The sequence below is a fragment of the Heterodontus francisci genome, chromosome 7 (genome assembly GCF_036365525.1).
Source record: "Heterodontus francisci isolate sHetFra1 chromosome 7, sHetFra1.hap1, whole genome shotgun sequence".
NCBI classification, from domain to species: Eukaryota; Metazoa; Chordata; class Chondrichthyes; order Heterodontiformes; family Heterodontidae; genus Heterodontus; species Heterodontus francisci.
Genome location: NC_090377.1, coordinates 129553540 through 129573615, shown reverse-complemented (window position 1 = coordinate 129573615; position 20076 = coordinate 129553540). Strand labels below are relative to the sequence as shown.

General features: G+C 44.8%; 1 protein-coding gene across 3 annotated transcripts in view; it reads right to left on the bottom strand.

Annotated features, from left to right (window-relative positions):
- Window positions 1–20076, bottom strand: part of LOC137372320 (receptor tyrosine-protein kinase erbB-4-like) — a 1059900-nt gene that overhangs the window by 272370 nt on the left and 767454 nt on the right. The window lies entirely within an intron of this gene.

Sequence of the window (20076 nt, the reverse complement as noted above, 5' to 3'; positions counted from 1 at the left end):
GCAGGGAGAAAGAACAAAGGCAAACACATGAACCATTGAGCAGGGGGATATGTGTTCAACCTCATCTTCCCTGGATAGTATGTGCACTACTCAAATAATCATTCATTGGCAACATTTTCATCAATATGACCTAAGATGGCAGGGCTGGATTTCCTCTGGGCCCTGGACCGAGACCCTCATGCTACTAGCTCCTTAGCTAGCTCTAGATATTCAAGAGTTAGTGCAGGGAACAGAGATATTAAGATGTTATAAAAGGAATGGAGATAGGAAAGGGTTTGTGCAGGGAATAGTGATGTAAGAGTGATTCCAGGGAATGGAGATATTGAACAGTGAGTACTGGGAAGAGAGATACTAAAGTGTTAGTGCCTGGAAGCAGAAGAGGAAATGTTCATCCTCTTGCCCAGGAGAAGAGGGTGCCAAGGTCAGAGCAGTAGGAACATAGGAGAAGGAGGAGGGCATTCAGCCCTTCAAGGCTGTTCTTCCATTCAACGAAAAGAAAGACTTGCATGTATTTAGCACTTTTCACTTCCACCAAATGTCTCAAAGCACTATTTTGAAGTGTAGTCACTGTTGCAATGTGAGTAACACAGCAGCCAATTTGCACACAGCAAACTCCCACAAACAGCAATGTGATAATGACCAAATAATCTATTTTTGTGATATTGATGGAGGAATAAATATTGGCCAGGACACCAGGGATAACTACCCCACTCTTCTTCAGAATAGTGCCATGGGATCTTTTACATCCACTTGAGAGGGCAGACAGGCTTCAGTTTAACATCTCATCCACAATATAACTCCTATAACAGTGCAGAAATCACTCAGTACTGAACTGGAGCAGTAGGTTTGATCTTTGTGTTCAAGCCCTAGAGTGGAAGGGGAACCTAGAACTTTGGGACTCACAGGCAGGAATGCTACCAACTGAGCCATCATTAACACACATATGATAGCACCGTTGATCTGTTTCTTAGCTCCATCTACCTCCATTGGTTCCCTGTCTCTGAATACCCTGACCTAACAAAACCCTTATCCGCAGATTGCAGCCAAAAAGCCATCAGTGCCAGTTCTGAACCTGTGAGGGGGAATAAGTGACTTCCCTGTGGCTCCTGAATGGCTTTCTACCATGAGCATATTGGCTGAGGGCCTACATCTTCTGTTCCTCTGCCCTTAAAATGGAAAGCCTGTGGGAAAATCAAATGAGGAGATGGGGCCTAGAACGCCCCTCCCACCCTAATTTACATGGCAGCCATTTGGCTGATCCTTTGGCAGACACAGACAAACCTTCCAACACCCACTGTGGAATTCCTGGAGCAATGTAAAGGGGGCAGAGACTCAGCATCCCTATTCCCCGTGCTTTGCAACCAGGAGATAAGGCACTGCCTGATTGCACATCACTGGAAAATTGGCCATCATGTGTATAAAGTAGAGAAGAGTCAATTTAAATCAGCTATCAGGAGGCACTTCTTCACACAGAAGGGGATAAATATCTGCCAGGCTGGAACAGCAGAGATGAGATCTCAAAACATAATTACTGACTTGTTTGGGAGAGTTTGAATAGTACAGGAAGAAATTTCAGAGGGTGAATGGTTTGACTTGTTTCCTGATCTTCAAATACGTTATTCTATTCAATCTAACCCAGAGACAAAGATGGCGTCTGAAAACTGTGATCCTAACAGATTTAACTCTTTTCAGGAGTTAATATGGGATTTTATGGGCAGTAAGTAGGGCTTCAATATTCACTGCTGAGGAGTGACAGAATTTTGGCTCCAAAATCTGCTCAGTTCCTATTCCTAGATGCACTGTTTTGGGAAGACACGGGGCCGATTTTCACAGATAGCGGCGATCGAGTGGAACTGTACCAGCGAGAGGCCCAAGCCATGTTCATGGTTGGGCTTTGTTTTAATTTGATCAGCAATCTGCCCATGCTCAATGAGCACTGTCAGACAACTCACCAAGTGGGGCAGGGCAGAAATTCTAGCCCATCCTTCCCAGAGCTGAACAGGGAGCAAGAAGGGGGGAAAAGGTGCAATCCTGAGTGATATGCAGGGAGTGTGAAGGTTTGTGCGGACCCAGGAGAACCAATCCTGCTCCTGATGGCCCCAGAAAAGTAAATGTCACAGCATTTGTTTTGGAATTTTCACAGCGGCCCCCAACAGAAATGGTTATTCTGTACTATTGTCACATTAGCAGTGGTACAGGTACAACTTAAAAATAAGTCAAGGGAAGGAATTTATTGCATTTAATATCATGTTAAAGTTAATGAAGAAAATAATGGGACTTAAGATGGACAAATCTCCAGCATCTGATGGCTTCCACCATTGAATGTGAAAAGAAACAGGTGGGAAAATTGCTGACGGGTTAGTTATGATTTTCCAAAGCACTCTAGTTTTGGGACCTGGGCTTTTGGATTGGACAATGTCACTCCAAAACGAAAGGAAGGAGAGAAAAGCAAGGAAATGACAAACCTGTTGGTTTAATATCAGTTGTGGAGAAGCTACTGAATCTACCATCAGGGACACAGAGTGAGTGAATACTTGGACAAATATGAGCTGATCAAAGAGAGTCAGCATTGATGCATGAAGGTTAGCTAACTGGGTAAGGTAGTGTAGTAGTTATGTTGCAGAGTTAATAATCTGGAGGCCTGAACTAATAATCCAGCAAAGGAGCTCAAACCTCACCAAGTCAATTTATGTTTAGTTTTTAAAAAATTGTAAAATCTGTTAGCTTGCTGTAAAAACCCAACTGGTTCACTAATATCCTTTATGTCCGTATTCAGTCTGGCCTATATGTGATTCCAGTCTCACACCAACCTGGCTGACTCTGAAGTAGCCTAGCAAGCCAGTCAGTCAGGTCATCTCAGGATGGGCAATAAATGTGGCCTCACCAGTGATGCCCACATGCTGAAAATGAATGAACAAAAAGGCTGTGTTTAATTAATCTGAGTGAGTTTTTTTGAGGAGGTCATTAGCATGGTAAATAGGAGAGTGTTTATAGAAATTGTCTACATGGATTTCCAGAAGGCATTTGCAAAAGTTCAACACAAGAGATTGTGAGCAAAAATGAAAGCTGATGAAATTGGCTGGTAATTGGTTGGGAGGTAGGAAACAGAGGGTGGCGACTGGCAGGATGCAACAAGTGGCGTTCCCCAGGGATCTGTTTTGGGCCCTGAGCTTTCCACCATATTTATCAATTACTCGGATGAAAGAATACAGAGTTTTATATCCAAGTTTGCAGTTAACACTAAGTTAGGAGGCAAAGTAAATTATGTAGATGGGAGCAGGTGGTTACAAAGGGACACAGACAGATTAAGTAAATGGGAAAAACTGTGGCTGATGGTGTTCAATGTGGGGAACTATGAGGCCATCACTCATTTTTGATTCAAGAACGAAAAATCAAAATATGGTGAGAGACTAGGGGCTGTGTAAGGTATTTGGGTGTTCTTGTAAATAAATCACTGAAAGCTTGTGCAAAGGACAAAAAGTAATGAAAAAGGCTAATAGAATTTTAGCCTGTGTCTTAAGGTGGTTGGATACAAAGGGGACGAAGTTAGGCTTCAACTATACAGATTCTTGGTCAGGCCCCATCTCGAGAACTGCACTCAGTTTTGCGCACCACATTTCATTATCTCATTGCAGGTAATGATCAGGTTATCTGTTTTCTTTAGTTTGAGAGATAAATATCAGCCAGGACACCAGGGAGAACACGCCTGCTCTTCTACAAAATAGTACCATGAGATCTTTTATGTCCACCTGTGACGGCAGTTCAGGCCTCAGTTTAATGTCTTATCCAAAAGATAGCACCTCCAACAGTGCAGCACTCCCTCAGCACCACATTGGAGTGTCACCCTGGATTATGTGTTCACGTCTCTGGGGATTAGAGACAGCATTGTAGCTCTCATCCTACAAGCTGACTTCTCTTCAGGCATTGCTTTCACCCTGGGATGTTTTATGACATTAAAGGGGCTGCACAAGTGCAGATTGCTGTGGTTGGGTGGTGGTAGTGGTGGGTGGGGGGGGGGTGGGGTGGAGGTGGGGGGGGTAGAATCGGGTAATTTACTCCATAATCCCAACTCTACCAATTCAGCTTGGTTTCCAATGGAAAAGTGAAACAGAAGGAGCTTATTTTCTGATAGATGTTCCTGTGTCATAAAACTAAAGCCCTTTAATCCATAATGCAAATCTGGAATTTCAGTTCTACGTTAAGATTAAATTACAACAATTTAGGATGGTTTTCAAACAGTGATTCTAAGAGGATTTTTTGGTAAATAATCTGACATTCCACTTAACACTTGACTGCATCCCTGTGTTTAGCCTGAATAAAATTTACAGAACACAGACTGAAGGACTATCATATCACATTTAAATGCAATGTATTCCCAAGTTCATTTATAATTAAAAGCTACTCTTCAGAGTACTCTTCAGCTGGAAGTCTGTGACATTCACTGTATTATTATTCCCTGTTATATTCCTGCCATTGTGGCAATCCACATGGGTGCTTACTCTGGTTAACTGTTTAACTGCTGCTTTTTTGTTTTGCAATCTGAATAGTTTGGTTCAAAATGTGAATGGTGTGTGTGCGCGCACGTGCGTGCTTGTGCATTTGTGTGTGGATACACGAGTGTATATATATGAGTGCTTGTGTGTGTTTGAGTGTGAGTGTTTGTGTGTGTATGTTTGTGTGTGAGTGTTTGTGTATGGCTGAGCGTGAATGTTTGAGTGTGACTGTATGTGTATGAATGTTTATATGTGTGTACAAGTGTGTGTGTGAGTGTGTGTGAATGAGTGTAAATGTTTAAGCATATCTATATGTGTATGAGTGTTTATATGTGTGTATGAGGGTGTGTGTATGAATGTTTGTGTGTGAGTGAGTGTTTGTACGAGGGTGTGTGTGTGAGTGTGACTCAGCCTGTGTGTATGAATGTTTGTGTGTGAGTGAGTGTTTGTACGAGGGTGTGTGTGTGTGTGTGAGTGTGACTCAGCCTGTGTGTATGAGTTTTTGTGTGTATGTACAAGTGTGTGTGTATAAGTGTTTGTGTGGAGTGTTTGTGTATATGAGTGTTTGTGCGTGGGCTCATGTACGTATGAGTGTATTTGCATGTAAGCCAATGAGTGTTCATGTGTGTGCTTGTGTGTGTGTTTGAGTGAGTGTATGAGGCACCAGTGTCAAATACAACACCAGGAGAAATATACAAGACAGGAGGCACAATACTCACTGACAAACTCACCAAACTATTTCAGATAATGTGGAACCGGGAAGCCATTCCTCAGGAATTCAAAGATGAATCAATTGCCCACCTTTAAAAAAAGGAAGGAAAATCGTCGAGCTTGCAACAATCATGGAGGAGTCTCCCTACTGTGCATTGCTGGGAAAACACGTGCTGGAGGCTAGAGTCCTGCTAACTCATTGAACACTGCATCTCAAACAGGACCTTCTAGCAGAGAGTCAATGCGGCTTCAGAAAAGGTTGTGGTACAGTTGAAATGGTGTTTGCCGCATGTCAGCTCCAGGAGAAATGTCAAGAACAGAACTGCAACTTGCACTTGACATTTGTTGATCTGGCTAAAGTCTTCAATACAGTTAGTCATGAAGTCTGATGTTAGATCATTGCAAAATTCGGCTTTCCAGAAAAATGCATCATTATGGTACAGCAATTCCACGACGGCACACTTGCTCGTGCCCTGGACGGCGGAGAGTCTTCTGAGGCCATCCCGGTCACAAATGGAGTGAAGCAGGGCTGTGTGTTGGCTTCTACCCTGTTCAGAATGATTTTCTCTGCCATGCTTTCTGAACCATTCTGTGTTAGCAAAAGTGTCATCCACACTCTGCTGAATAGAGCTCAGATAAGATGGGCAGGACATGTTGCCAGAAAGCCTGATCAGCGATCGCCAAAAAAGCTCTTCTCCTGCAAGCTAATTGAAGGGAAACATTCACGTAGAGGCCAGAAAAAACACTTCAAGGACACACAGAAGTTCTTAACGAAGAGTTTAGCATCGCCCCTTAGTTATGGGAAAATCTCAAACAGGATCACTCGATACGGCTCAGTATCAACAGCAAAAGTGTCACCTCCTGTGAACAGATCACAGTCACATCGGGCAACAGGAAACAAGAGCTTTGCAAATCCATTGCTGCAAGCACCTCTTCTGCACCAATGATATATGTGTGTCCAACATGCAACAGATCTTTACCTGCTCAAATTGTACTGATTAGTCATCTTCAAACACATTGCATCGGAAACCTATCTCAATTAGACCGAGATGATGTCATGGTCATCTTCGACTAGTGCCATAATTCTATGAAAACATTATTATTGAGCCTGAACTGAGGGAGTGGTTTAGAATTGTTGGCACTGAGCTGAGTTTAAGATGATGTGCCCTGTGAGATATGGCCCAAACACTGAGCCCACTGCCAATGTGTGATCTCTCAATTTGGTTCAAGTTGGTCTGTGCCAAATGGTTTTGATGTGTGAATGTGTGTTTGTGTGTGTGTGTGCATGAGTGTTTGTGTGTGTGTGTTTGTGTGCATGTACGGGCATGCCAGTGTGTGTTTGTGTGCGTGTATGTGCGTGCGAGTGTGTGTGTATGTGTGCGCGGGTCTTTGTGTGTGCATGTATGTGCATGTGAGTGTGTATGTCTAAAGAATGTGTGTAAGAGTGTACGTGTGTGTGTGAGTGTATATGTGTGTGTGGTTTTGTGTGAGTGTGTTATCTGCGTGTGTGAGTGTTTCTGTGCGTGTTTATATATATGAATGTGTGCGAATGTGTATGTATGTGTTTGCAAGTGTGGGTAAGTGTATGTGTGTATAGGTATATGAGTGTTGGTGTATATATATGTGAGTGTGTGGGCTGAATATTATGGGCCCCATGGGGATGGGAACAGAGGTAGGAGGGCCCATAAAATGTCATCAGAAAGCAGGGTGCGGGCTACCCAACGCCTTCCCAACACCTTCCAATTTAGACAAGGGAGGGGAAGGCCAAGGATGGCCTTCCCATCCCAGGCCAATTGAGACCCTTAAATGGCCAATTAATGACCACTTAAGGGCCTCTTCCCATTTCCGCCTCAATTTAATGAAGGATGGAAGGGCCCACCGCCGCAGGGAGACACCGCCAGGCTTTACCATGCATCCTCTGCAGAGTTGTGCTGTGTTCTTAAGTCTTAAGTAAATGATAGCTGCAGGCTTTATATTCAGATTCAATACAAATGCTAATTATTGTCCTACTTATCTACATTGAATGAGCTCTACACATTGCTCAGGTCCAGGTCTTTTCCATGCTAGTGTCTGTGTTATGTCTGCAGGCCATGTGTTCAGTGTGCCTCTCAAAATGGTGTCTCCTCATTACATATGTATGATGATGTAATCAGTTGCTTCAGCGGTATGGTCTCTTAAAGGTACGGATTCTTAAAGATGAAGTCACCACTGCATTACAGCCTCCCAGCAGGGTTGGGGGGGGCGGGGTCCCTCCTTTGGAGGCAATCGAAGGCTCCTGGAGGGCACCTGCTGCAGCGATCACCACCTCCCTGGGAAGTCCCCCCTCCACTCTCACTAACCCCACCCCCAACCCCATCGCTGGGGCCTGCCTGAATGCCCCCAATGTTCCTGATCCCATTCACCTCTTCTGGGGTCTTCTCTCTCCTCAGTACTGCAAGGATCCTGCAGTACTGGTAGTGGCCAGCGTTTGTGTATATGTGTGTATGTGAGTGAGTGTGTGAGTGTGTGTGTGTATGTGAGTGTGTGTGTGTATGTGAGTGTGTGTGTGTATGTGAGTGTGTGTTTGTGTGAGTGTTTGTGTACAATTACCTCTCAGACTGGGATGTTTGGAACTCATGGAGAATGCCAGAAGCCCACATCAGGAAACTGTGCACCCTGAGCCCCTCATTCTCTGAGCAGTGACTGGCTGGAGTTCCTGATATGCCTTCCCACCGTACATGACTAGCAGTGAAACAGAAACCTCTGGGCTGCAGTGGGAGTAAGCTCCCTCAGAGGGAAGAGAAACAGGGAGGGCATTTGAGGGGATTTATCAAGATGCAGTGTGCATGCTGCCATTCCAATTCTCTTTTAAGCCTCTTTGGCATATGTTTCTGAATTTATTATTTCATATCAGATGATTGGTTTGGATTAAGGATACTTGTAAGCAGACTTAATCACAAAAGGGCTCAACTTCAAACAACAAAGGCAGGTTGGGGGGGGGGCGCGGTTGGGAAGAGTAAATGTCATGTGACTATTTAATCAGTCATCAATTCAAGGTCTGAATCCAATGGAATTTAGTTGTGATCAAGTCCATTGGACTCATTGGGGATAAATGGAATGGCTCATCAATTTTATCAATCAAAAAAAAACTGAGCTACTCTTTCCTTGTTAATACGCAATTGTCCCTCCTTTTCTTAGCTCTCCGTGAGACATACAAAATGGACGGAAAGGACGAGACCATCTGATCCATCAAGCTCCCCCCCACCACTCATGATAGCTGCAGCAACATGACTAGACACTTCCTCCCACTTTCACCTTTCACCCCCACATCCCTGCCCCACCCCCGTCACCCCGCTGACATGTAACCTCCTGGGGGGAGGTAAAAATGGAGAAAAACTCAGAGCCAATAAAAAAGAAAGTCTTGCATCAATATCACAACCGCAAGATATCCCAAAGCTCTTTCTAGCCAATGAAGTACTTTTGAAAGTGTAGCCATTGTTGTAATTTAGGAAATAAATATTCTGCAAAATTCCCCGACAACCTCCTCAGGTGACCAAGTGCCATCTGCAAAAGCCTTCTATATGATGCATTAATCCTAGGACAATCGCAGCTCTCCGCCTTGTTGGTGCTGAATTGACGAGACGGAAGCTTCACATTTCCCTGTGTCCTAGAGAAGAAATGCCTGGTCTGCACTGACAAACTATCCTCTCAACGACCTCCCTCTCCTTCCTGAGTGCCCGGGCTGGCCTCGGGAAGGGGCTGTGCAGGGAGTTGCAACTTTTGCTGCTGGCTATTTTGCTGCCATCTTAATGGCTATCCTTCTGAAACAGTCATTTGTCGTCTGTCACACTCGTATCACAAGTTACCCTCAAAGAAACATTCCAAATGGATCCAGTGCCAAGCAATTGTGTATAAGAAAAACATCAGTTGCCGTGTGTGTGTGCAGGTTGCCATCTCAGTTCTGTGACGCTTTTAATTATATTAAGCAATTAGAGGAATGGGGAATACTTGGATCTGAGTGAGGCTCTGATGGGAAAATGATAACTTGCAGTGCCTGTGAAGTGAGGTTGTACCTTACAGAGAGGGTCTCATTAAGTTTATCACAGCTGCCCAGTGGCTCTAGATTTTCGTTTTGTTTAAATGCAGGGAAAGTTGGGGAGCTGGGGTGTCAGAGTTGCGGTGGGTGGAGGGGGGAGCAGTGGAGGATGTCATTAAGCCAGTTTGGGGTACAATCAGAAGATACTCCAGAAGTGATAGGCTGAGATCTAGAGAGGTGGGAGGAGCCTTGTGTAGAGGATAAACGCCAACACAGACCAGATGGGCCGAATGGCCTGTTTCTGTGCTGTAATTTGCGTCATTCTATAGCATTCCATGGGAGCGTGATGGTACAGCGCAGGCTGCAGTTTTGCACAGGCAACCCGAGCTAAACATAGATGTTACAATTTCGACAATTCTATTTAAACAAATGGAGTCTAATGAATCTATGGGACATTGAAAAAAAAATATCAGTGCAGCAATAATTTGGAATTTAATCTGGGACTTTCACATAAGAGAACATTTGCCGAGTGTTTGACAGGGAGTGGAGGTCACAGAGTTGCCAACCAACCAGAACTGTCCTAGAGTCACCAGAGATTATAGGATAATCTCCTGGACACAACAGTGATCAAAACCCAGAAGAAAAATCACGTGTTGTATTTCATTTTCTTTGAACACATTTGTTTATTCATTATAAAATTACTGGAGATGGGGTGAGGAGAAACGATTGTTTAACTGGCCAAGGTGTTTGGAGGCGGGATGTCATGCGATGTAACCTCCAGGAATATGTCTGAGCAGAGCAGAGTTGGCAGCTGTAGGAGGAAACCAAGCAAGGGAGGAACTGAAAACGTGGTCAAAAATAGATATGTAGGAAGGAAGAGAGCGAGAGAGAGAAAGAGAGAAAGAGAGAGAGGTAGCAGGTCAAGTTTTAGAATTCTCTACCCCAGATGTGGATGGTCAGTCGTTGACTATATTCAAAACTGAAGTCCATAGATTTGTCGACTCTAAGGGAATCAAGAGATATGGGCATAGTGCAGGCAAGTGAAGTTGAGGTCAAGGTGCAGCCATGATCCTACTGAACGGGGGGAGCAGGCTCACTGCAGCCTATGGCCTACTCCCGTTCCTATTTCTTATGTTCTTATGGTTTTATTTTCTTAAGTTTGAAATAAATTCCAAAAGGCAGCAGCTGAAAGATCCAACACAGCGATGCAAAAAATGGGGAAAGGAACAGAACTGGAAATAAGGAAAGGGGAAAATCATGGGGTGGGGGAGGGGTGGGATGGGGTTGTGGGGGGGGAACTAAATGGGGACGACACAACATGACGAACATTGGCCACATGCTCACCAGTTCCTTTAAATGTCACATTTTATACTATACACGTGTACATAGAAACATAGAAAATAGGAGCAAGAGTAGGCCATTCGGCCCTTCGAGCCTGCTCCTGGATTATGCAGAAGGGTAAGTTTCGATTTGACTGCTTTTGACTGCCAAGATATACATTGTATAGTGTATTTCCCTCATTTGCATGGCTCCATATTTTCTCTCTCCCAGTCAGAAGAATATGAATGTAACCTGGCAAAAAATATAAAAACAGACTTTAAAAGCTTCTATAGGTATGTAAAAAGGAAACGTTTGGCTAAGACAAATGTGGGTCCATTACAGGCAGAGTCAGGAGAATTTATAATGGGGAATAGAGAAATGGCACAGAAGCTAAATGATTACTTTTTGTTTGTCTTCACTGAGGAAGATACAAAAAATCTCTCAGAATTAAAGATCCAAGGGATAAGGGAGAATGAGGAATTGCAGGAAATCAGTATTAGTAAGAAGGCTGTATTGGAGAAATTAATGGGGCTGAAGGTTGATAAGTCCCCAGGACCTGATATTCTACATCCAAGAGTGTTGAAAGAGGTAGCTATTAAAATAGTGGATGCAATGGTGATCATCTTCCAAAATTCTATAGATTCTGGGGAGGTTCCTGAAGATTGGAAGGTCGCAAATGTCACCCCACTATTTAAAAAGGGATGGATAGAGAAAACAGTGATTACAGACCTGTTAGCCTTACATCAGTCATTGGGAAAATGCTTGAATCTATTCTAAAGGATGGACACTTGGATAATAACTGTCTGATTGGGCATAGTCAACATGGATTTATGAATGGGAAATCATGTTTGATGAACCTCTTACAGTTTTTTGAGGATGTTACTAACAGATTTGATAAAGAGGAGTTGGTGGATATGGTATACTTGGATTTTCAGAAGGTTTTTGATAAAATTCCTCACAGGAGGTTGGTTAGCAAAATTAAAGCACATGGGATAGGAGGTAATATGGTTTAAGGATTGGTTAATAGGCAGAAAGCAGAGAGTAGGAATAAATAGGTCATTCGCGCGTTGGCAGGCTGTGACTAGTGGGGGACCTCAGGGATCAGTGCTTGGGACCCAGCTGTTCACAATCTATTATCAATGATTTGGATATGGGGACCAAATGCAATATTTCCAAGTTCGCGGAAGACACAAAAATAGGTGGGAATGTGTGTTGTGAGGAAGATGCAAAGCGTCTTCAAAGGGATTTGGACAGACTTGGTGAGTGGGCAAGAATGTGGCAGGTGGAATCTAATGTGGAAAAATGTGAGGTTATCCACTTTGGTAGGGGGAACAGATGTGCAGAGTATTTCTTCAATGGTAAGAGATTAGAAAGTGTAGATGTACAAAGGGACCTGGGTGTCCTTGTCAATAAATCACTGAAGGCTAACATGCAGGTGCAGCAAGCAATTAAGAAGGCTAATGGTATGTTAGCCTTTATCCCAAGAGGATTTGAGTACAGGAGTAATGAAGTCTTGCTTCAATTGTATAGAACCTTGGTTAGACCACACTTGGAGTAGTGTGTACAGTTATGGTCCCCTTACCTTAGGAAGGATATTGTTGCCATAGAGGGAGTGCAACAAAGGTTCACCAGACGTGTTCCCGGGATGGCAGGATTGACTTATGAGGAGAGATGACACAAACTGGGCCTGTATTCTCTAGTTTCAAAGAATGAGAGGTGATCTCATTGAAACCTACAAAATACTTAAAGGGATACACAGGATAGATGCAGCTAAGATGTTTCCCCTGGTTGGGGAGTCTCGAACCGGGGACACAATTTCAAAATAAGGGAGAAGCCACTTAGGACAGAGTTGAGGAGAAATTTCTTTACTCAGAGGGTTGTGAATCTTTGGAATTCTCTACCCCAGAGGGCTGTGGAAGCTCAGTCATTGAGTATGTTTAAAGCAGAGACTGACAGATTTCTAAATACAAATGACATAAAGGGATATGGGGATAGTGTGGGGGAAAAGCCATCGAAGTGGATGATCAGCCATAATGGTACTGAATGGCGGGGCCGGCTCGATGGGCTGAATGGCCTACTCCTGCTCCTATGTTCCTATGTTGTAGGTTCAAGTCCCACTGTAGAAACATAACCTAGGCTGACACTCCAGTGCAGCACTCAGGTGGGCATCAAAGATTCCATTGTAATATTTTGCATGATATTGAGGGATTGCTCCCCAGTGTCCTGACCATTATTTATCTCACAAACAACACCCTTAAAAGACAGATGATCTGGTCATTATCACAGTGCTGTGTACGGGAGCATGAACTGTGGAAACTGGCTGCCTACATTACAGTGACTACACTTCAAAAGTACTTTATCTGCTGTAAAGTGCTTTGTCATGTCCTACGGTCGTTAAAGGAGTTATATAAATGGCATGCTTTCTTTTATTACATCCACCAATTTCTGGACTGCTCCCATTTCAGCTGGAATTTCTGATGGCCAGGAAATTGAGTGGGGATTTAATGTAACTGATGTGTGCCCTGGACCCATCCAGATAGAACATTCTCACAGCTGAGGAGTTTCAGGGCTTAGATCTTTTGCACATCATTTATCAATGCTATTCATGCAAACTCTACTCCCCATTAACTTGTATTTATACAGTGGAAGATGACTGGAGCAGTAGCATCTGTTTAATGGTAACCTGTTATAAATAGTACCTTTCCCAAATGTGCAATGCTTAAGATTGATCCTGAATCATTAGGGGAATGCAAATAATTGCAGAAAATGTACAGAAATGGACTACATAGGAACATAGTCGTTGTGGGATGACCTTAAGAGCGACCACCTTAAGAAGCTGTACGTGACATGTAAGGATTAATGCTGGAGAGACTGAGAGCAACCTCTCCCACTGTAGTGATGATGATGTAACAGCTACATGGTAATGGGCTTTGGAAGAAGAGAGTAGCAGCATGAAGGATGCTGGCTAAGGAGGCTTAAGGACAGTGTAAATAGTGATGTGTAAATAATGGAAGAGTTATTAGTTGACCTTATCCAGACTCCAAGACTTTCTCAATAATGCCCTAGCTATGTTACAACTACAACAGCACACAATGAAGATCACCGGAGGAAATGATGTTTAGTTTAGTTTAGTTTAGAGATACAGCACTGAAACAGGCCCTTCGGCCCACCGAGTCTGTGCCGACCATCAACCACACATTTATACTAATCCTACACTAATCCCATATTCCATGTTGTGTCACACATGACCAGGGAGTTGTGGGTATAGGCCGATAGAGTGAGATGGGTTTAGATGTGGCTCATACAGTAACTGTTTGTATGCATATATATATATTTCTTCAGTCGCATCCCCAATACCGAACATCTGTTCCTGCTGGGGGACTTTAATGCCAGGGTTGGGGCTGACCATGAAGCATGGCCCTCCTGCCTTGGGCGCTATGGCATTGAAAATGGACAAAGACTGCTTGAGTTGTGTACCTATCATAACCTCTGCATCACCAACTCGTTCTTTCATACTAGACCCTGTCACCAGGTTTCTTGGAGGCACCCAAGATCCCGTCGTTGGCACCAGGTTGGACCTCATCATCACAAGGCGAGCCGCTTTAAACAGCGTTCAAATCACATGCAGCTTCCACAGTGCGGACTGCCACACCAACCACTCCCCGGTGTGCAGCAAGGTTAGATTCAAAGCAAAGAAGCTGCATCACTCCAAGCAGAAGGGCCGCCCGCGCATCAACACCAGCAGAATTTCTTATCCACAATTTCTTATGCCCGTCTAAAAGCGAAGACCAAAGTACGGAAAGTCCTCATCAGGGAACTCCTCTTTGCTGATGATGCTGCATGAACATCTCACACTGAACAGTGTCTGCAGAGACTCATCGACAGGATTACGGCTGCCTGCAACGAATTTGGCCTAACCATCAGCCTCAAGAAAACGAACATCATGGGACAGTCTGTCAGAAATGCTCCATCCATCAATATTGGCGACCATGCTCTGGAAGTGGTTCAACAGTTCACCTACCTAGGCTCAACTATCATCAGTAACCTGTCTCTAGATGCAGAAATCAACAAGCGCATGGGTAAGGCTTCCACTGCTATGTCCAGACTGGCCAAGACGGTGTGGGAAAATGGCACATTGACACGGAACACAAAAGTCCGAGTGTATCAAGCCTGTGTCCTCAGTACCTTGCTCTACGGCAGCGAGGCCTGGACAACGTATGTCAGCCAAGAGTGACGTCTCAATTCATTCCATCTTCGCTGCCTCCGGAGAATCCTTGGCATCAGGTGGCAGGACCATATCTCCAATGCAGAAGTCCTCGAGGCGGCCAACATCCCCAGCATATACACCCTACTGAGCCAGCGGAGCTTGAGATGGCTTGACTATGTGAGCCGCATGGAAGATGGCAGGATCCCCAAGGACACATTGTACAGTGAGCTTGTCACTGGTATCAGACCCACCGGCCGTCCATGTCTCCACTTTAAAGATGTCTGCAAACGTGACATGAAGTTCTGTGACATTGATCACAAGTCGTGGGAGTCAGTTAGGTTACAGGAAGATATAGACGGGATGGTCAAATGGGCAGAAAAGTGGCAGATGGAAATTAATGCTGAAAAGTGTGAGGTGATACACTTTGGAAGGAGTAATGTGACACGGAAGTATTTAATGAATGGCCTGACACTGGGAAGTTCCGAGGAACAAAGGGACCTTGGCGTGTTTGTCCATAGATCTCTGAAGGCAGAAGGGCAGGTTAATAGGGTGGTGAAAAAGGCATATGGGACACTTGCCTTTATCAATCGAGGCATAGATTACAAAAGCAGGGAGGTCATGTTTTAGTTGTACAGAACTTTAGTAAGGCCACAGCTGGAGTACTGCGTGCAATTCTGGTCGCCACATTATAGGAAGGATGTGATTGCATTGGAGGGGGTGCAGAGGCGATTCACCAGGATGTTGCCTGGGATGAAATATTTAAGCTATGAAGAGAGGTTGGATAGGATTGGGTTGTTTTCGCTGCAGCAGTGAAGACTGAGGGGTGACCTGATCGAGGTGTACAAGATTGAGGGGCATGGACAGGGTGGATAGGGAGCAGCTGTTCCCCTTAGTTGAAGGGTCAGTTACGAGGGGTCACAAGTTTAATGTGAGGGGCGGGAGGTTTAAGGGGGATTTGAGGAAGAACTTTTTTACCCAGAGGGTAGTGACGGTCTGGAATGCACTGCCTGGGAGGGTGGTAGAGGCGGGTTGCCTCACATCCTTTAAAAAGTACCTGGATGAGCACTTGGCACGTCATAACATTCAAGGCTATGGGCCAAGTGCTGGCAAATGGGATTAGATAGGCAGGTCAGGTGTCTTTAATGCATCGGTGCAGAAGGGCCTCTTCTGCACTGTATTGTTCTGTGATTCTGTGAGTTGCCAGTGATCGCCAGAGCTGGCGGGTAGCCATAAAGGCGGGGCTAAAGTGTGGCGAGTCGAAGAGACTCAGCAGTTGGCAGGAAAAAAGACAGAAGTGCAAAGGGAGAGCCAACTGTGTAACAGCCCCAACAACCAATTTTATCTGCAGCACCTGTGGAACACTCTAGAATTGGTCTTTGATAGACACTCCAGGCGCTTACCCATTGTCTCTCGAGGCAACGAGGCCAAAGAAGATATATAAAATAAAACCCATGTTTTCTTTGGATATTACTTGTAGTCCTGTGAGTCTTACAATAGTTCACATATCAAAGGAACAAGTAATATTACAAAAGGAACAGCAGTAAGCCATTCAACACTTTGAGCCACTCCCATCACTCAACTGGATCATGGTTGATCGTTATCTTAACTCCATTTATCTGCCTTGATTCTGTAACCTTTAATACCCTTGCCTAACAAAAATCTATCCAACTCAGTTTTGACATTTTTAATTGATTCCCAGCCTCCACAGCTTTTTGGGGGAGAGAGTCCCAGATTTCCACTATCCTTTGCGTGAGGAAGTGCTTCCTGACCATCCCCCCTGAATGGCCATGCTCTAATTTGAAGGCTATGTATCCTTGCTTCCACCAGAGGAAACTGTTTCTCTCAATTTTGATTTTATTATTCATGACTGATGTGGGTGTCACTTGCAAGACCAGCATTTATTGCCCATCCACAATTGCCCGTGAGAAGGTGGTGGTGAGCCCACCTTCTAGAATTGCTGCAGTCCGTACGGTGAGGTACTCCCACAGTGTGTAAGGTAGGGAGTTCCAGGATTCTGACCCAGCGACAATGAAGGTTTGCTGGTATATTTCCAAGTCAGGATGGTGTGTGACTTGGAGGGGAACTTGTACCTGCTGTTCTTGTCCTTGCTAGGTGGTAGAGGTTGTGGGTTTGGGAGGTACTGTTGAAGAAGCCTTGGTGAGTTGCTGTGAACTGTGAGTACATAGTATGCACAGCAGCCACAGTGCACTGGTAGTGAGTGAGTGAGATTTAAGGTGGTAGACGGGGTGCCAATCAAGTGGGCTGCTTTGTCTTGGATAGTGTCGAGCTTTTTGAATGTTGTTGGAGTTGCGATTATCCAGGAAAGTGGAGAGTATTCCGTCACACTTCTGACTTGTGCCTTTTAGATGGTGGAATGGCTTTGGGGAGTTAGGAGGTGAGTCAATCGCCACAGAATTCCCAGCCTCTGACCAGCTCCAGAAGCCACAGTATTTATGTGTCTGGTCCAGTTAAATTTCGAGTCAATGGTGACCCCAGGATGTTGATGGTGGGGAATTTGATGATGGTAATACCATTGATTGTTAAGGGGAGTTGCTTCGACTCTCTCTTGTTGGAGATGGTCATTGCCTGGTACTTGTGTGGTGTAAATGTTATTTCCTGCTCAACAGCCCAAGTCTGAATGAAGGTCCTCTTCCAACCAACTCCCACAGCACAACACCTCCCCCCATTAATCAAGATCAAGGGCAAGATCCTTGAAAATGTGGACCATTTTCCATATTTTGGGAGCCTCCTCTCGCCAAAGACAGATATAGACGACGAGGTTCATCATCGCCTCCAAGGTGCCAACTCAGCCTTCGGCCGACAGAGGAAGAGCGTGTTTGAGGATCAGGATCTCAAACCTGAGACTAAGATCATGGTTTACTGGGAAACAGAGTTCCCTGCACTCCTATATGCTTGGGAGACTTGGACAACCTATAGCAGGCACCTCAAAGCACTGGAGAAGTACCACCAGAGGTGCCTCTGCAAGATCCTCCAAATCCGGTGCGATGAAAGGTCATCCAACAGCAGCGTCCTCTCCCAAGGCAACCTGTCCAGCATCAGGGTGCTAATCACCCTAAACCAGCTCCGCTGGGTGGGATATGTTGTTTGCATGCCTGACACCAGACTCTCAAAGCATCTGTTCTACTCAGCAGCAGGAGACTCCCAGGAGGACAGCAGAAATGCTTCAGAGATGTCCTCAAAGCATCCCCGAAGAGATGGAACACCCCTGTCAACTCATGGGAGTCGCTGGCTCGAGACTGTCCTAGATGGAGAATGCTCATTTGGGAAGGCATCATACACCTCAAGGGGCTTAATTGAGAACATGCAGAGGCAAAAGCGAGGCATCAGAGGGAGTGCACAAACCTCCAAATTACACATCTACCTGCCCCTTCAAGCATCAGCCGCCCCTCATGTGGCAGAATCTGTAGATCACGCATTGGGCTTATCGGCCATCTCAGAGCTCACTGAACTGGAGCAGAAGCAAGTCAGCCTCAATCCCGAGGGACTGCCTAAGAAGAAGGGGAAGGAATGCTGTCCAGGTCTTGCTGCATCTGCACATGGACAGTTTCAGTATCTGAGGAGTTGCGAATGGTGCTGAACATTGTACAATCATCAGAAAACATCCCCACTTCTGACCTTATGATGGAGGGAAGGTCTTTGATGAAGCAGCTGAAGATGGGCCTAGGATATGACCCTGAGAAATTCCTGCAGTCATGTCCTGGGGCTGAGATGATTGACCTCCAACAACCACAATCAGTTTCCTTTGTGTTAGGTATGATTCCAAACAATGGGTTGTTTTCCTCCAATTCCCATTGACTACAATTTTGCTAGGGCTCCTTGATGCCACATTTGGTCAAATGCTTCCTTGATGCCAAGGGCAGTCTCTCTTCACCTGTGGAATTCAGCTCTTTTGTCCTTGGTTGTAACGAGGTCCGGAGCTGAATATTTCTGACAGAACTGAAAGTGAACATCAGTCAGCAAGTTATTGATGAGTAAATGCCAGTTGATTGCACTCTTGATAACCCCTTCCATTACTTTACTGATGATTGAGAGTAGGCTAATGGGGTGGTATTTGGCTGGGTTGGATCTGTCCTGTTTTTTGGACAGTTACATCTGCAACAATTGGTCAGAATGAGCTCAGGTAGGTTTCTCCCTCATGTTGTTTTTCTCACCAGCTGCCACAGGCTCAGTCTGGCAGATATGTCCTTCAGGACTCGACCAGTTCAACCAATAGTGGTGCTACTGAGCCACTCTCGGTGACAGGCATTGAAGACTCCCAACCAGAGTACATTCTGTGCCCTTTAGTGTTTCTTCCAAGTGCTGTTCAACGTGGAGGAGCACTGATTCATCAGCTGAGGTAGGGCAGTAGGTGGTAATCAGCAGGGGGTTTCCTTGCCTCTGTTCGACCTGATGCCATGAGACCTCATGGGCTCCAGAGTTAATGCTGAAGACTCCCAGGGCCATTCCCTCCCGACTGTATACCACTGTGCTGCTGCCAGAGGTTCAGAACATACCCAGGATAGTAATGGAGGAATCTGGGTTGTTGGCTGAAAAGTATGACTATGTCAGGCTGTTGCTTGACTAGTCTGTGGGACAGCTCTCCCAATTTTGGCAGAAGTCTCCAGATATTAGTGAGGAGGACTTTGCAGGGTCGACGGGGCTGGTTAAGCCTTTGTCAGGTCCAAATCCAGTACTTAGGTTGATTCCAAGTGTTTTGTCCAGCTTTATTCTTATACATTTTCTTAGCAGTTAGATACAACTAAGCAGCTTTCTAGGCAATTTCAGAGGGCAAGAGTCAACCACATTGCTGTGGGTCTGGAGTCACATATAGACCAGACCAGGTAAGGACAGCAGATTTCCTTCCTTGAAGGGCATTGGTGAACCAGGTGGATTTTTCCAACAATCCAGTCCAAACACCTCAATTTGATCACCGCTTAATCTTCTATACTCAAAGGAATACAAGCATAGTCTATGCAACCTGTTCTCATACTAAACCTTTACGGCTCTGTTACCATTCTGATCAACCTGCACTGCATGCCTTCCAAAAACAGTATATCCTTCCAGAACTGAATACATTACTTCAGACTGAATTTTTTTTTAAACTGCTTTTTAAACTGAGGTGCAAGTTGTGCATCATGTGACATGTTTCTTCATAGACAGGATGGAAGAAATTAAAGAGCGGCAAGAGGAACTGAATGGTTGTTTCCAATCAGCAGCCTTGCGAGTTTAATTCCTCCCCAATCGGCACTTCCACTTTCTCATCTGCTGACGATTATTAATTTGTTTCCTTTGATATTACTGTCATCAGCTGACCAGAATCTATCATCCTA